We start from the raw sequence: 17008 nt of genomic DNA, 5'->3' as shown, positions 1-17008 counted from the left end.
AATATATCACTAACCCTAAGTCCTTTAAAACTACTCTTAAGGAACACATTGACAGTTCCTGCTCCTGCCTATGTAAAGACCCTACATAACATAATCCTCCATTTTTCTGCCAATGAAAGAACCCTTCATAACATAACCTGCATTCTTACGCAATCTTCTTCCTGTACACGTCATCCCAAGATATCTTCCCTCTCTCCTTACAGTTTCTGTCACTCATTACTCTCTCTTTTCTGTCTGTATTTTCTTTATTTGCATGTTCTGACACATATTCTCTCTTTTTTCTGTAGTTTCTTTACATGATGCCTTCGTCTCTGTGCTTTCTGTTACTGTGATTAAAAAGGTGCTTCTTCTCCACTATCAGCTTACTCTAAACGGCTCTCTAGCCCAGGGCCTGTCACATGGGGTTTCTATCAGCTTACTCTAAACGGCTCTCTAGCCCAGGGCCTGTCACATGGGGTTTCTATCAGCTTACTCTAAACGGCTCTCTAGCCCAGGGCCTGTCACATGGGGTTTCTATCAGCTTACTCTAAACGGCTCTCTAGCCCAGGGCCTGTCACATGGGGTTTCTATCCCTTACATATACTATATGCCTGTAAATCTTCCATTTTTTCCTTTTCCCATGATCCCTCAAATTATTTTCTATGTACTACTCTATGTAAAAACTGTACTCTACTTATGTTGCATATATGGTGCATTATTTTTGAAATGTTATTTCGTATGCTTGCCATGACATTTTTGAACTTTGTAATATGAATGCTTAAGACTAGACGCAATTTGCTCATTTGTATATATATCCATGCTATGTACCTTTGTTTCCTGTTTTTGATTGGAACTTTTCTCCTCGGCTGTCTGCTGAAAAAGAGCTGTTGTTCAAGTCAGACTTACCGGTCAACAAATGTCAATATATAAATAATAAATATTCATTGTTATTAATAATAGAACTACTTTGTTGTCTCTCCGTTAGTGTTTTAATATTCCAAGCTCTTTTATAAGTAAACTTAGGTTGAGTCCTATAATATCCTCCAAATCTGTGTTACTAGTGATTGTCTTCCATTTGTTTACAATAATGTGTTTGATATTTTTCATATCAGTACAAACTGGTAAAAGAAAACCCAAATATATAAAAGACCAGTTGTTGTTTTATCCATGAAAGTGTAACCTTTAATTAAAATGGGTTGAAATCTCACCCACCTTTTAACTTTAACTTCATTCATAATGTTTTCTAGTCTTTGTTTAAGCTAATCCCTGTCCAAAAACACTTGTTTAATGCCTCTATTTCAAAAAAGAACACTTTGTCAGTACCTATTAGTCTGCGCTAATAAACTGCCCACAGTTTACATTCCAATTCATGTGCTGGGGGTGTTGACTGCTGTAATGCAGATTACTGTTGGCAAAAGTGTACTTCTTGTAAATGTTGCTGTGAAAACATTTTGCATGGTTGTCCAGTCTTAAAACTATATCTAAGAATAATTCTACGTTCTATATCACTTAAAGTAAATGTTAAAAAAAAACAGTTGATTTGGTTAAAGCCAATTAAAACTTGTCAGTGACAATGAGTACTTTTCTATATAAAGAACAAAACAGCATAATAATTAACAATAAACAAGCACCTATAGTTGATCTTTATAATAAAATGCTTTCAGTATTTTTTCTAATAATTCTCTTTGATACCCTCTAGCTAAAAACTCAGATTTCAAAGGTTCACAGGTCTGCTTTAAACCATCATCATCATCATCACTGGTTAGTCTCGATACTCCAATGAACTGACTTTTTATGTTATTAAACATAAATGAAAGATGCATACTTGTTCTGTCAAAATACATATTTTTTCTTGTATTCATTTTTATATGGAAAATGGAAAAAAAGGCACCTCAACTTTCTTACCCACCCCTATAGGAGTACCACAGGGGTCCATCCTCGGACCAATGCTGTTTACTATCTTTATCCATATCTTTATCAATAAATTTCACTCTGCTATTCCTAATGCCAAAGTTATCCAATATGCAAATGACTCTACCCTTGTCTGCTCTGTCTCTAACCTCCCTGAACTCCTGTCTAAAACACCGACTGCCTTCTCAATTACTGAGATCTGGATGTGCTCAAATCACCTTTCTCTCAGTGTTAACAAATCTAAAATACTACCATTCACACCCTCAAAATCATTCTTTTTTGATAAAAATTCCTTCCAAGTCCTTAGCCAAAGCAACTCCCCAATCTAAGTTGTTCCCTTTGCCAAACTACTCAGTGTGTAACTACAGACAAACACCTCAAGTTCGACATCCATATTCAGCAAAATATAAAGAAAACCCACCAAAAACTAGGTATGCTATACAGGAACAACCACTTCCTCTCTACTTCTACCAGGCATACTCTGGGCTCCTGTTACCTCCTTCCCTCCCTTCTGTATGGTGCCCTGTTACTAACTAATCTATCCTCTTTCATCACTTTCAAACTTGAAAGCTGTTATAACAAAATTTGTAAATTTGCCACCAAAGCCAAACATTCCCTTCATCACTGTATTACCCTCTAATCCCTCAACTGGTTAGAATTCACACTTTACCTGGACTTCCTCCAGCTCACTACAGCACATAGACTAATATTTAATCCAACCAAATGCCGTGCTCTAACTAACATCCTTCCCCCATACACCCCAAACAGAACTCTCAGATCTGAACACCAAAACTTAATTACTGTCTACAAACCTAAATGTCCTGCTGGACAACTTCTCTCCTTCTCCTTAGGTAAGAAATGAAACTCTCTCCCTTCCACACTAAGGACAATGTCAAACACAAACAACTTCAAATCTCAGCTTTACACCTACCGCTCCTCCAAATGGAAATGTAACTGCATTCTCCCTACCTAGAAGTCTTTAACAAAAGGCCCTGGGAGGGTATCCTCCTGAGTTCCTAAGCACCTTATAGCTGGCTATAACCTTATATTGATAATTCCCATATGATCTCTCACACTCTGCAAATATTGTAAATAGCTTTTGACTTTAACTGTGTGAATTTGTTAAAATGTATCTGCACAATATTTTTTGACTATGGGCAATATTGCTCATGTTTTGTATTTGATATGTATTTGTACTTGTACTCTTATTTTTATTGGGCTGCTATCTTTACTGTAATCTGTTTCATGGAGCTTTTCTCCTCGGGCCTCCACTGAAAACTGGATCTCTGGGCCCAGTGGACTTCCCCGGTAATCAAACTGCAAATGAATAAATATAATTGCTTTCATTTTCCAAGTAGAACCTCACAATATGTTGGCATTAGTATTGAGCAGTAGAAAAAAATGCTCAAGATATTTTATTACAGATATTGATTATAGTTGCTCCATTTTTGGCACAGGTAATAGAGACAACATCAAACCAGGATTTTTAAAGTCATGAAATTTACGAGTGCCTTTAACCTATTCTAGAAATGTTAAACAAATATGTTAAGGTAAACATAACTGGCCAATTCTTACAGTTAATGAAGACAGTAAATAGATATTAAGGGATGTGCCATCATTTACATTTCAAAAACATACATAAATAAATAAATAAATAAATAAATAAATGAATAAATAAATAAATAAATAAATGAATGAATGAATAATTGAGAAGTCAATTGAATAACAAGAATGAGTTTGAAAAAAAGTAATTGGGTTGGCATATGTCCTTGTTATAACTACAATTATTGTAGTAATATTATGAAAAGTTCATCTTATATACATCCTTTTACTAAGGGTAAAGTCATGGTAAGAAAATACTCTTTACCAAAGACACTTTATTTTCAAATATTTGGATTTTAATGGCAGGGAATGCATTTTAAGGAATGTCAGGGACCTGAATACTAATCTCAAAATAGCTGGTCATCCAGTAAGAACTGTGCCTGATTACAGTGTACCATTGTTCACAAAAAGAAAAGCCTTACCTTTGCTGGAAGGAAGACTTTGAGATCTACTGCTATATAAAGACTCTGAAACATCACGGAATAAATAAATATATATATATATACATGTATATATATCATTCATCATCTTCTTTCGGCTGTTCCCATTAGGGGTCGCCACAGCGGATCATCTGTTTCCATTTCTTCCTGTCCTCTGCATCTTGCTCTGTCACACCAACCACCTGCATGTCCTCTCTCACCACATCCATAAACCTTATCTTAGGCCATCCTTTTTTCCTGTTACCTGGCAGCTTCATCTTTAGCATCTTTTTCCCAATATACTCAGCATCCATCCTCAGCACATGTGCAAACCAATGTAATCTTGCCTCTCTGGCTTTGCCTCCAAACATTCCAACCTGGGCTGACCCTCTAATATACTTATTCCTAATCCTGTCCAACCTTGCCACACCCAGTGCAAATTTTAACATCTTTAACTCTGCCACATCCAGCTCAAACTCCTGCCTTTTTGTCAATGCCACTGTCTCCAACCCATATAACATAGCTGGTCTCACTGCCCTCTTGTAGACTTTCCCTTTCACTCTTACTGGTACTCGTCTGTCACAAATTACTCCTGACACTCTTCTCCACCCACTCCATCCTGCCTGTACTCTCTTCTTCACCTCTCTTCCACACTCACCATTACTCTGAACTATTGATCCGAAGTATTTAAACTCATCCACCTTTGCCACCTCTACTCCTTGCATCCTCACCATTCCTCTATCCTCCCTCTCATTCACACACATATATTGTGTCTTAGTCCTGCTGACTTCACTCCTCTTCTCCTAGAGCATATCTCCATATCTCCAGGGTCATCTCCACCTGTTCGCTATTCTCACTAGAGATCACAGTGTCATCTGCAAACATCATAGCCCATGGGGACTCCTGTCTGATTTCATCTGTCAACCTGTCCATCACCAATGCAAATAAGAAAGGGCTCAGAGCTGATCCTTGATGCAATCCCACCTCCACCTTAGATGCATCAGTCACTCCCACCGCAGACCTCACCACTGTCACACTTCCCTCGTACATATACTGTACCAGTCTTCCCTACGTCTCTGACACTCCTGACTTCCTCATACAATACCACAACTCCTCTCTAGGCACCCTGTCATATGCTTTCAATAAAGTCTACAAAAACACAATGCAACTCCTTCTGACCTTCTCTGTACTTGTCCATCAACACTCTCAGAGCAAACATCGCATCTGTAGTGCTGTTTCCTTGCATGAAACCATACTGCTGATCACTAATCATCATGTCCTTTCTTAACCTGGCTTCCACTACTTTTTCCAAAAACTTCATGCTGTGACTCATCAATTTAATCCCCCTGTAGTTACTACAGCTCTGCACACCACCCTTATTCTTAAAAATTGGTACCAAAACACTTCTTCTCCATTCCTCAGGCATTCTCCCATTTTCCAAGATTTCAATAAACAATCTGGCTAAATACTCCACTGACATTTCACCTAAACACCTCCATGCTTCCACAGGTATGTCATCTGGACCAACAGTATTTCCATTCTTCATCCTCTTCATAGCTATCCTTACTTCCTCCTTGCTAATCCATTGTACTTCATGATTCACTATCCCCACATCATCCAACCTTCTCTCCCTCTCATTCTCTTCATTCATCAACCCCTCAAAGTACTCTTTCCATCTCCTCAGCACACTCTCCTCACTTGTGAGTATGTTTCCCTCATTATCCTTTATCACCTTTACCTGCTGCACATCTTTCCTAGCTCGGTCCCTCTGTCTAGCCAATCAGTACAGGTCTTTTTCTCCCTCCTTAGTGTCCAACCTTTCATACAACTCTTCATATGCCTTATCCTTAGCCTTCGCCACCTTTCTCTTTGCCATACACCTCATCTCCTTATACTCCTGTCTACTTTCTTCATCTCTCTGTCAGTCCCACTTCTTCTTTGCCAACCTCTTTCTCTGTATACTCTCCTGTACTTCCTCATTCCACCACTATGTCTCCTTGTCGTTCTTCCTCTGTCCAGATGTCATACCAAGCACCTTTCTAGACGTCTCCCTTACTAGCTCTGCTGTAGTTACCCAGCTATTTGGTAACTCTTCATTGCCACACAGTGCCTGTATATATGGTTCCCCTTGAAATCATCATCTTACCAGAACATCAACTTGCATAACAGCAAGACAACAACAGTGAAGGTTTAAAACAGTGAACTCCCAGAAGGCTGAATTTCACTTCCGGGAAACTAACCACTTGGCCACCATGGTGACCTTTGCCCTTTTCTCCACTATAGTGTGATCTTGGAGTTGGTACAGTTAGGTAGGGGGTGTGGGATGTGAGCCCCACTACTGTGGTGGGTTTAATTTGTTTATGATGTTGTGGTCGTTAGTGGTGGCCAAGTGGTTAGTTTCCCACAGGCAAAATTTGTTGTTCCAGTTGTTAACTGTTTTAAACATTTGCTGTTGTCGTCTCACTGTTAAGTGACTCAACGTTCTGGTAAGTCCACAATTTAAACTAGAATATATATATAGATTCACTTTATAATATCGAAACACTGAAATCTCGAATTTCAGTATCTCGAGACTATAAAGCCGAGCATTCACAATATCGAAACCCCAAAAGCATGAAATTCAAAATCGTGAATTTTAAATACACCCTCCACCACACATATATATGCACCTTACTCCCCACACTACAACAAAACAACAAAACACACACAAAAACAACAACACAAACACACACACCTACTCTACATATAAGCAGGGGTGCAAACCCCCCTGCACCCCCCATGTGGGGATCTGTGCCCCACACCCCTGCTACTTATATACACTAATTCCAAGATTGCACTAAAAAGACAAAGATACTAAACCCACCACTACATACTCTATATTCCCCTTGCACAAACACTCACCACATGCATACAAACACCACCACTCTCAACACTTACACACTCACATTCTAACCTACCTACCTACACCTAAAACTTCCCAACACACTCACATACACTCAAATCCCTACCCAAACCCCTTAAAAAAACAGCACTTACCTGAATATCCACATACATCCACACAATGGCAGGCAAACCATATCCCACAGCACACCGCACCTTACAAACACAGCAAATCCCACGTACCGCGTCACGACAATTGTGAATTTGGGACTTTGAATTCGATCAAGTGTAGTTTCGCTCAACTGCACTTTTGCCACTTTCATCTCGAGATACTGAAATTCGATATTTCAGTATTTTGAGATAGTAAAGTGCTTATATATATATATATATATATATATATATATATATATGTATGTATATACACACATATATATATATATATATATATATATATATATATATATATATATGCAAAAGTTGCTAAAACTAGTAATTTAAATTTTGAAAACAAAGAGATTGCCTAGGTAATGCTAAAATGATTAAATCACCAGTCCCCAAAAATGAAAACGTGATTGACAGACCCATTTACAAGCTTGCAAAGCAAGGGGTAGCTAGACAAAGGCTTTTTTTGCTATGGCAGAACAGGTCTTTGTAAATAATGTACCCACCCAGGAGAAAAATGTAATTTAGTGGGCCTGATATAACTATGGTAGATTTACAGAAAAAAAGAAACTCGTTAGATTGGAGCATCACCCATTTCAATGTCAATTAATGAGATTGTATCTTCTGCGCAACCGGGTTAACTGCTCTTTATGCATAATTCATTGACTTCATAATTAAATAAGAACTTTTATCGTAAAACAGGATATGGAAATATATCGATTTAAAACCAAAATGAGCTCATGTTTTTATTTTCCTCAACCAACATCATTTAATACAGTTAACACTCCTTTACTATGCTTTTACATTCGGAGGATGGGATTATTCATCTAGTGGCAGTAGGTGTTTACGTGGTCTATCTAAGCTGCAAAGCACACTAAAGGGTTCTAAGTACCTTTTTGCACTTCTCTTATACACTGTGACTATACTTCAACAATTAAAAAAAAAATTGTATTGTCAGCAGCTGCTTTAAGTAGGTAATTGCACCATATTACATTGTATCTTGGGCTCCAAACCAGCTATTCTAGATTAATAAGGTGTTTTCCTGCACCCTTGTGGCAGAAGTGTGCTCTACCTTGTCTAAGTTAAGGATTGCCGGTGGAAGGCTTATTGTGTTCTTTCCTGATTGAACAGTTAGCTTAAAACTTGTTTTTCTTTGCTTATATTTAAGCCTCATGTTTGTTTGGTACTGATCTTCATGCAACGGTAGTTAGCAGTGCCCTTGTACAGATGCAAAAGCCTAGAAGCTCAGTTTTTCCCTAAACAGCTGTCAGTGAAACACTTTGAAGCTTTTCTGCTGCTCTAGGAGCAGCTCAGTTGTGCACTAAGCAGCATTGCCTTATTGATTAACCTTACCCTACACAAGGTATCGATCCCTTTTGTAGTCTTGGAGCTTCCAGCACAGTCCTGTCAAATTAACCCATTCCCTTTCCTAATAAAACATACAATAACAGCCTGTTATCATGGATGGGCAGCTTTTCATCATCTCTTTGATCAGCCTTATAGACATAGGCATCCTTATGTAATGCAGCAATTGTCTCATGTAAGCTGACAACCACTTGCTCCTGAAACAAACAAATACTTTACATAAGAGATGTAGTTACACTATGAAATTGGAGGCAAGACTCACATAAGGACAAATTGATAGCCAAACAGGTTGTCAACACACACACAAACACACACACACACACAGACACACACACACACACACACACACACACACACACACACACACACACACACACACACACACATACACACGCATACACGCACACGCACATGCACGCACACACACAAACCCACATATGTGGAGGTATTCACTAGTAACTTGCTAAAAGATCAGAGACCTCCCAAACAGAAATCACTTACACATATAACAATGCAAAAAACAACCACAACACATAATAATATGCACACCAGTGTCTCAATAAATAAGCCCATATCTAATGTATTGATCACAGGGGGCTTCTTTGTGAGACAGATGGATGTTCCCCTCACCAGGTTGGATAAGGAGTGGGTTATGGTTAACTGCCTGTCAGGTGCCAGTATCTATCAAGTCACTCAACCACAAATACCAGTATGACTCTTTCATCGTCTATGTGGGTAAGAATGACGTGAGCTGTACCTCATTGAAGTATATGAAGAGAGACATGACTGAGGTCTCAGATTATGTGTCACAGGCAGGTATAAGCCTAGCCTTAAGCAGCATTCTACCTACACCAAGGATGATGCCACAATAAAAACAAAAAAAATTATTTACTTTAACAATTGGCTTAGCTTCTGTTGTCAGTCCAAGGGGATCCAATATCAGTCAGCCTGGGACGACATGGTCAACTGATCATGCTACTTTGCCAGACATGATCTGCACCTGTCTCCTCTAGGATTTTGGATACTGGCAAATGCATCAGCCACTCCTAGTGTGCCTTTTTTAGGCAGTGTCAAAATAACCAACCTCCCAACATAACAAAATCCTCTCTAGATAAACTCAAGGTACTGCTGCTTACTGCTAGGAGTTGAAACTGCACTCCCTTGAAGCACTCCTCGCTTTGGAAGATACTGACATCTGTACAGTCACCAAGACATAGTTCAAAGGCATGGGAAGCACCCCAGCTGTGTAGGGCTACAATGCCTTCCATACTTTCAGACCACTTACTGACCTTGCAAAAAAAAAATAAACAGGTTGTCAGCACACACACATACCCACACACACACACACACACACACACACACACACACACACACACACACACACACACACACACACACACACACACACGCACACACACGCACACACACACACACATACACACACACACACACACACACACACACACACACACACACACACACACACACACACACACACTTCCCACACTAAATAAGGACATGACACATAAACCCACATATTTGGAGGTATTCACTAGTAACTTGCCAAAAGATCCATCTTCATTAAGGGTAAGTACACCTCGAGACTTGTAAAACAGTGTGACTCACTTGAGCTACTGCATGTCCAATTAACTATAGGCAAAATCCTCTACCACATCATACCTAGCTATAAGTCATCCACCATGAAACAGGAAAAGCATATCACATACTTGGTCTTACTGGAGTTACTTGCCATACAGCTCAGCATCTTACTCATGGCTGATTTTAATTTTTCTACCTTCGACTGAGAAACATACATGACCATAAACATGCTGACTCAGAGGTTCTTGGACTTTGTCAATGCAAATGCTCTGGAACAGCTATTCAGGACACCCACAAGAGGTTCAAATGTCCGGACATAGTACTCACTAACATGAGAGAGCACTGCAGTCCCCTCCCCATGTGATGTTCTCCCTGGTAAGATTGGACCATAAATCAGTCTCATTTGATGTAATGATAAGACCAGATACCCTATCAAACTCAAAAATGCTTAAGAATTTGTCTAAGACAAATTACTTCTTACTAAGTGATGGTAGAAGAAGTTTCAAAGCCCCCTCAAATGCAGTTAATACGGACACCTATGAAGAGGTGTATAACCACTTAAGAAGTTGCACAGCATTGGCTGTACCTGACTGAATTAAAACCAGATCTTGCTGAAAAAACAAGCCACCCTGGTGGATGTCTAGTATAAGCAGACTATACAACAAGAGAAATAAGCTAATATCCAAGAAGAAGAGGAAACTGGCTCAGCATGGGAAGAAATACCTCTCTAGCTTAAACAAACAATTAGAGATCTTGTCAAGTCCTTCACTATTAACTATGAAGCAAAAATAGCCTCCTTAGCTAAGGATAATCACAAGACATTCTTTAACTATGTGCAGAATCTAAATGGGAATACCCAGTTATGCAATGAACTGGTTGCAGATGGCACTGCCCATACTCATCTGAAGGTAATAGCCAACCTGTTTGCTGACAGATTTGGAAAAAAATTCATCCCTCAATCCCTCCAGTGATCCCCCAGTGTATACCTCAAGAGACCAGGTCATCTTGACACTGTCAAAGGCCAAAAACATGGCATCAATGGGACAAGACAGGATCCCAGGTCACCTTTTAAACAACTTAAAACATGACCTAGCAGACGCACTTAGATCCCTGTTTAACCACAGCTTGAAAACTGGCTATGTTCCGGCAGAATGGAGGACAGCAATAGTAATTCCTCTGCATAAAGGGAGACCATCAGCCGACCCTGGGAATTAGAGGCCTTTAAGCTTGACTAGTCTCATCTGTAAGGCCATGGAAGGAATCATTATGGACCTTATTAACAAAAACATATGCAATCTCCATACTCTGGACCCAACCCAATTCAGATTCGTTAAAGTATCATGCCTGTTAAACTTGGTTGACCTCTTAGAGAAAGTCACCAATGCCCTGGATGACAGAAAGACAGTGGATACTACCTTTCTTGACATAGGCAAGGCATTTGGCATAATCCCCACTCAGGTATTATAGAGAAACTCTCCCATTTAGGCATTAACCCCTACATTACCAGATGGGGTAGTCAACTATCTCACTGACAGGATGCACACTGTCAAAGTGGGTGACTTCACCTTTAGTAAAAGATCAGACATCAGTCTTATGCCACAAGGTTCTGTGCTGGTCCTCCTACTGTTCAGAATTTATATCTCAGAAGTCCAGGCATGCTTGAATGGCCTGTGGCTGACCAAGTTCACTAACAACTGCAAATTGGGAGCAATCATTGAGTCCCCCAACAATGTTAATATACTGCAGACAGATAAAACTATTGATGAACACCAAACTTAGAATAAAACAAAAACACAACATATGCAATCCTTCAGGAACACTTTAATGTACAAATATTTAACACTTTTGTCAGTGGTAACTCTCGCTTCATCAGAATCTGATCAGATTCTTCTGATGAAGTCGGAGTTACCACTGATGAAAGCACTAAATCTTTGTACATTAAAATGTTGCTGAAGGGTTGCATCTGTCATTTTTGTGTTTTACACTGCAGACAGAGTAAAATCAGACAAATGATTGGTGTCAAAGTCACAAATTAAAGCTAAATGCATAAAATTGCATTATTATTCCCTTTGGGAAAGCTGACATCCTGGCTAATTACATTATAGACAGTTCCCCCAGCGGTAAGTGATCTGGCTACTCGGGTCTGAACTTTGACTACCATGTATCTACAGTAGTAAGGAAGTCCTTCTATGTGGCATATCTGGTTTACTATCATTATTGCGAAAGTGAAAACATTTGCTGTTCGCAATAATGAAAACAAACACCGAAACCCAACTCTCCACTCCTACACAATGTCAACCCAAATGACTGACACATTTGAGCCGACATTGTCACAGCAAACATCACATGATAGCCACATAGGAGCTGATGTAAATCAAACTCCTATATGATAAATCACGTTTTTGCAGGGGGGCTATCATTCCATTATACTCGGCCTTCATCAGATCAATAATTGAGTACAATGCTCCCTTTTGCATGTACCTCACCAGACATCTGCAACAGCTGAAGAGACCACAGAGTTGTCTCACCAAGTAATTATAGTGTACACAAAACAAGTCTTATGTGGAAAGACTGAAAGCCTTGTCACTGTATTCTGTCTCCTATAGGTTGCTGAGGGGTGACCTTGCCTGGCTTACAGAGCAGTCTCTGACCTGACACTGAAGGAAATGATACACATTCGTAAATCAAACCGCAGGAGGTTCACTCATGCCAGGGATCTTACCCTAGCCTTTGACATGAACAGGTCATGCTGAAAAGATAGATACATCTCCTAGTGACTGCCACTCATCTGGAACAGACTTTCATTTCATGTAAAACAGAGCCCCTCCTTGACTCTTTTCAAATGCAACCTAAATCAATGGATGGTTGATCACAAATTCACTCCTGGAGTGGTACCCATGTCCCGTATGTACAGAAGAAGTTGTTATTAACTACCATAGACTCTTACCTCTGCAAACATCACTCACCTAACCACCAAGCACTGGGACAACTCGAGATAAATATGGCTAGGCTTGTAAGGGTTCTAGGGCAGTTAGCCTCCTATGAATGTATGAACTTAGGGCTTGGATGCTACTTGTTTTTATGTTATATAATACATATGTATCAACACAAATACTGGCATTGTATCTAATTTTATTACAATAGCTTTTTCTTCAAAAATGGAGAATTTTATGGTCTTATGGAGGCATTTACATAAACAGAATACTGCATTGGCATGAAAAGAAACATATGTATTTATATACTCTCCACACTGGTTTACCTAAAGGCATGCTAAAGTACATTTTTCCTTTTCCTTTTCCTTCACTACTTCACTATGCCTACAGTATAACTACTAGTTATTACTTCACTATACCTGCAGTATAACTACTAGTTACTACTTCACTATGCCTGCAGTATAATTAGTAGTTACTACTTCACTATGCCTGCAGTATAATTACTAGTTACTACTTCACTATGCCTGCAGTATAACTACTAGTTACTACTTCACTATGCCTGCAGTATAACTACTAGTTACTACTTCACTATGCCTGCAGTTACTACTTCACTATGCCTGCAGTATATCTAATAGTTCAGTATCAGATGATGTTTGCTTGCTAAGATGCATAACGAATAAGATATAAGGATTTACTTCTGGGAACTACCTTATCAGCTGTAAGTTATACACCTGCTAAGTTTATAAGGGGCAGATATTATACTGAAGTGTGGGCAGCCACGGTGGTGCAGCGGTTAGCGTTGTCACCTCACAGCAAGAGGTTCTCCATTTCGATCCTTGGCTGGGGTGCCTTCTGTGCGGAGTCTGCATGTCTTCCCTGTGGTCGCATAGGTTTCCTCCCACTTCCCAAAGACATGCTGATTGAACACTCTAAATTGACCCTAGGTGTGAGTGCGTGCATGTGTGTGTGTGCCTTCTGTGGAAGGTTGGGCGCCTGGCTGGCAACTCGACACTGTAAAACTTCACTGCCAATCATGAGCTGACAGGTGATCCGCTGTGGCGACCCCTTACTGGGAAAAGCCGAAAGAAGAAGATATTATACTGATGTGTTAGTGTTTGCAAATTATGGCATTATTACTTGGGTAGGTAGGGGAGCATATGAACACTCAGTGGCAGGACAATCTGAAGTAGATCAGATTGTATAGTTAGGAACTACTACAGATTACAGTCTTCCTCAAGTCTCTGATCAAAGTTAGAATTGTCTATAAAGCAGTTTTAAGCAGTTTTTTCCACTATTATCTTAGTGGTTGCCTGGCCCAGTTTGTGATTATTTATTTACAATCTATTCCACATCTTAAATGAAAGGCTCTCCCCATGTATAGCAGCATCTGATTAAATTCAGTAACTGACTACCCACACCTTCAGTATAGCTACAATACTGGTGAAACACAAAGATAACTTATCTGAACAGTACACACTTCTGCCTATTCAAGTAACATAATGGAATGTGAAAGGAATTTCAACACATTGTAAACATTAGGTAGTAATAAAATGGTTAGCTAAAACTGAACTCCAAATAAGAGTTTTGAAAGAAACCAAGCTGAAGAAATGGAATGAAAATCTCTTAAAACTATGGCAAGAAGGCTTTTCTTGCCACAAGCAATGCTCCTAAGAATCTATTTACAATAAAATGAGACTGTATATGTTAACCAAATCCACAACAAGTGGGACCACTACAAATTATGTTAGTGGGCCAGAGGCATCAAATAAGGAAAGGTATTTACCAAACAATGTCAACATAGAGTGAGAACTAATTATCTCCATCTGTATAAGCAAATTGGAGAAATAACCACTGATCCTACGAAAATTAATTAATAACTTCCTTCAGAATGGGATAAAATTACAGGAAATCATGCAAGTCCTTACATCCTGACCTGCACGATTGTGTTGCTTGGCTCTTCAGTTTAAGCATTACACTTCCCTCACTGCGAGATCATATTAAAATATCTTCTAAATGGTTAGGATTACAGCTTAATAACAACAAATCTGGCATGACAGTTTAGGCTAGAGCAGAATTATACAGCTTTAAATGGTTGATAAATACATTTATATGTGCCACTTATCAGGTAATACCTTTATAACAGCATATTCCTTGTCACATATCTTCCCTGAAACAAAGCATTGTCCTTTGTTTGCCTAGGATACATGTAACTAAAGTGTTTGTTTTACCAAAGGTGCTCCTCATAGCAAACACCTTGCAATATGGTTTAGTGGCAGGGATGAACATCAAGGATTTCCACAAATAAAATGCATTTTGCAATCAGAGAAGGAGGGCTAGGATTTCTAAGGATTTGGGGGTGAGGTCAAATAATATCTTAAGCAAGAAATAAGCAGCAGTGAATTTACTGCTATAGAATAAAAGTAAAACTGCCCCTTTCAGGCTTTGAATGATGGCAAACCTGTACGGAGACCAGACCTTAGACCAAGGTATTTGACACTATTCCAAACTCAGATATTATAGACAAACTTGTCCAACTAAATGTAGATCTATATGCAACTTACTAAATAACAAACTGGCTCACAGGTAGAACCCATCAAATTATGACTGGGCACACTCTGTCCAATAAAAGACTTATAAAAAGAGTGGGGTCAGCCATGTCTCTGTACTGGGGACATTCCTATTTGTTATCTATCTCTAACATCCAGGCTGACGCCAAGGATCTCTGTCTGACCATGTTTGCAAATTACTGCAATTTTTGAGCTGTCATTGGCTCTACTAAGAACTCCTAGATCCTACAGTAGGAGGGTCTATCATGTACAAATACATGGTGCCAGAACCACAGTTTAAAGCTGAATGCAAAAAAGTGTAGTGTTGTGTTCTTGGGGAAACACAAGTACCCTAGAGCTTGCCACATAGCCCCCCCCCCCCCAAATCAGTGCTAGTATTAGGAACTGAACACATCCTTACAGAACAAGCTCTCATTTGGCCACCATGTCTTATGACCTTAGAAAATCCTTGTATCTAGTCCTGCTGATTACTAAGGGCAGATCTTTCAGATCTAAGGATGTTATGATTGCTTTACATTTCTCCCTCATTAGACATGAGATTGAATATAATAGTTAAACCTATGATCCAACATGAAAGACTTTAATTTTTCCCCAGTAAGAAAATCAAGGGTCTATTTCTATGCCCGATACATAACACCTAAACATGGCTGTGTTTGGGGATTGCAAATCAGTTGGACCAGTTTTGCCCACAGCCACAATACCAAGCCTATGAACTTTAAACAGCAGTACGGTTTATTAAGACAATTAAAAAAGTGGATTAACACACTGACTACAAGTAAGTAGAATTATGCATTATGTTAGAAATGTGTTTGCCTTCTTTTAAGATGAAAGTGACCTTTGCTTTGACATTTTCACTTTAAGAAAACTGCTCTTACCATAAAAAAAAAACTTTCTCTAGTGTTTTACACTTGCAGAAGGCACAATCTGGTTGATATGTAGATATGTATCTAATGATACTGTTTTTCTTTCATTCATCTGCAAGTACAGAAACGTTTTGAGTTCATTACCTCACCTAAAAGGTTTGTGAATTAAAGAGAGAGAAAAATATACTTTTTTTTTCTAAACTATGAATGAACTTCCCTCTTTTCAAAATACTGAGACACTCGTGCACACTGATGCAGAACAGAAGTAATCTGGGTCAGTATTGAGTGGTTCTTCAAGACAGCTGTTCAGAAGAGGAGTGAAGCTACATATAAACACCGCATCCAGAAGCAGCTGCAAAACAAAGCCTCTGTACTAATCATGCCAAAGATTACATGCACACTAAAATCCTTATTGCCTCTGAAAGATATGACAACCAGGAGAAACAAGTCCTCATCTGTCTGTGTTAACACTTTGTCTTCACAGTTTACAGGGGGAAGTACCTATGTTATATATGGACATGTAAGGTGTTGACTACATGGAATAGCAAAAACTAAAAAAGAGCTGCTATGTCTTTTTAAACACAGAAAATGGAAGTTCATAACTGGAAATGTAATTCAAATAAAATGGTAAAAGCACAAACATAGGATTTATATAATCTTTCAAACTTATGGACAGAAACAGAAGAGAACATTAAAATGAATGGAAGACATTTTAGCAGTTAGACTCA

The 17008-nt window shown here is 39.0% G+C and overlaps 1 protein-coding gene across 1 annotated transcript in view; it reads right to left on the bottom strand.

Annotated features, from left to right (window-relative positions):
• Nucleotides 1-17008, bottom strand: part of HS3ST2 (heparan sulfate-glucosamine 3-sulfotransferase 2) — a 966442-nt gene that overhangs the window by 14621 nt on the left and 934813 nt on the right. The gene's annotated exons all lie outside the window — the stretch shown is intronic.

The sequence above is a fragment of the Protopterus annectens genome, chromosome 12.part0 (assembly GCF_019279795.1).
Source record: "Protopterus annectens isolate FY-2018-M chromosome 12.part0, PAN1.0, whole genome shotgun sequence".
NCBI lineage: Eukaryota > Metazoa > Chordata > Ceratodontiformes > Protopteridae > Protopterus > Protopterus annectens.
Note: the sequence above shows the minus strand (reverse complement) of the source record. Positions and strands in the feature narration are given on the sequence as shown.